At 35.1% G+C, this 2,340-nt stretch overlaps 1 long non-coding RNA gene across 1 annotated transcript in view; it reads left to right on the top strand.

Moving 5' to 3' along the window:
- The first annotated feature begins 308 nt into the window (after nucleotides 1-308).
- The window catches only part of LOC126982233 (uncharacterized), a 4,181-nt gene continuing 2,149 nt past the window's right edge, over nucleotides 309-2,340 (top strand). The window contains exons 1-2 of the long non-coding RNA XR_007734866.1: nucleotides 309-445; nucleotides 771-930. This is a non-coding gene — a long non-coding RNA (uncharacterized LOC126982233). The remainder of the gene's footprint in view (nucleotides 446-770; nucleotides 931-2,340) is intronic.

Below are 2,340 nucleotides of genomic sequence, written 5' to 3'. Positions count from 1 at the left end.
AGCACCTTATGGTATAAATCAACAAAGAATGACCTCACTTTATTGTATAGAAAGTCTCATTAATAAGGAAGTATGTATGAATTTTCTGAGTCAAGACCTATAGTGACTGTTTGGGGTTTTGTTAGGTTAAGTTTAGGGTATCTTCAAACACATGACAGCCAGCACCTTATGGTATAAATCAACAAAGAATGACCTCACTTTGTTGTATAGAAAGTCTCATTAGTAAGGAAGCATATATGAATTTTCTGAGTCAAGACCTATAGTGACTGTTTGGGGTTTTGTTAGGTTAAGTTTAGGGTATCTTCAAACACATGACAGCCAGCACCTTATGGTATAAATCAACAAAGAATGACCTCACTTTGTTGTATAGAAAGTCTCATTAGTAAGGAAGCATATATGAATTTTCTGAGTCAAGACCTATAGTGACTGTTTGGGGTTTTGTTAGGTTAAGTTTAGGGTATTTTCAAACACAAGACAGCCAGCACCTTATGGTATAAATCAACAAAGAATGACCTCACTTTGTTGTATAGAAAGTCTCATTAGTAAGGAAGCATATATGAATTTTCTGAGTCAAGACCTAGAGTGACTGTTTGGGGTTTTGTTAGGTTAAGTTTAGGGTATCTTCAAACACATAACAGCCAGCACCTTATGGTATAAATCAACAAAGAATGACCTCACTTTGTTGTATAGGAAGTCTCATTAGTAAGGAAGCATATATGAATTTTCTGAGTCAAGACCTATAGTAACTGTTTGGGGTTTTGTTAGGTTAGGTTAAGTTTAGGGTATCTTCAAACACATGACAGCCAGCACCTTATGGTATAAATCAACAAAGAATGACCTCACTTTGTTGTATAGAAAGTCTCATTAGTAAGGAAGCATATATGAATTTTCTGAGTCAAGACCTATAGTGACTGTTTGGGGTTTTGTTAGGTTAAGTTTAGGGTATCTTCAAACACATGACAGCCAGCACCTTATGGTATAAATCAACAATGAATGACCTCACTTTGTTGTATAGAAAGTCTCATTAGTAAGGAAGCATATATGAATTTTCTGAGTCAAGACCTATAGTGACTGTTTGGGGTTTTGTTAGGTTAAGTTTAAGGTATCTTCAAACACATGACAGCCAGCACCTTATGGTATAAATCAACAAAGAATGACCTCACTTTGTTGTATAGAAAGTCTCATTAGTAAGGAAGCATATATGAATTTTCTGAGTCAAGACCAATAGTAACTGTTTGGGGTTTTGTTAGGTTAGGTTAAGTTTAGGGTATCTTCAAACACATGACAGCCAGCACCTTATGGTATAAATCATCAAAGAATGACCTCCCTTTGTTGTATAGAAAGTCTCATTAGTAAGGAAGCATATATGAATTTTCTGAGTCAAGACCTATAGTGACTGTTTGGGGTTTTGTAAGGTTAGGTTATATTAAGTTTAGGGTATCTTCAAACACATGATAGCCAGCACCTTATGGTATAAATCAATAATGAATGACCTCACTTTTTTGTATATAAAGTCTCATTAGTAAGGAAGCATATATGAATTTTCTGAGTCAAGACCTATTGTAACTGTTTGGGGTTTTGTTAGGTTAGGTTAGGTTAAGTTTAGGGTATCTTCAAGCACATGATAGCCTGCACCTTATGGAATAAATCAACAAAGAATGACCTCACTTTGTTGTATAGAAAGTCTCATTAGTAAGGAAGCATATATGAATTTTCTGAGTCAAGACCTATAGTGACTGTTTGGGGTTTTGTTAGGTTAGGTTTAGGGTATCTTCAAACACATGACAGCCAGCACCTTATGGTAAAAATCAACAAAGAATGACCTCACTTTGTTGCATAGAAAGTCTCATTAGTAAGGAAGCATATATGAATTTTCTGAGTCTAGACCTATAGTGACTGTTTGGGGTTTTGTTAGGTTAAGTTTAGGGTATCTTCAAACACATGACAGCCAGCACCTTATGGTATAAATCAACAAAGAATGACCTCACTTTGTTGTATAGAAAGTCTCTTTAGTAAGGAAGCATATATGAATTTTCTGATTCAAGACCTATAGTCACTGTTTGGGGTTTTGTTAGGTTAGGTTAAGTTTAGGGTATCTTCAAACACATGACAGCTAGCACCTTATGGTATAAATCAACAAAGAATGACCTCGTTTTGTTGTATAGAAAGTCTCATTAGTAAGGAAGCATATATGAATTTTCTGAGTCAAGACCTATAGTAACTGTTTGGGGTTTTGTTAGGTTAGGTTAGGTTAAGTTTAGGGTATCTTCAAACACATGACAGCTAGCACCTTATGGTATAAATCAACAAAGAATGACCTCACTTTGTTGTATAGAAAGT

The sequence above is a fragment of the Eriocheir sinensis genome, chromosome 50 (genome assembly GCF_024679095.1).
Source record: "Eriocheir sinensis breed Jianghai 21 chromosome 50, ASM2467909v1, whole genome shotgun sequence".
In the NCBI taxonomy this organism is placed as follows: domain Eukaryota; kingdom Metazoa; phylum Arthropoda; class Malacostraca; order Decapoda; family Varunidae; genus Eriocheir; species Eriocheir sinensis.
Note: the sequence above shows the minus strand (reverse complement) of the source record. Positions and strands in the feature narration are given on the sequence as shown.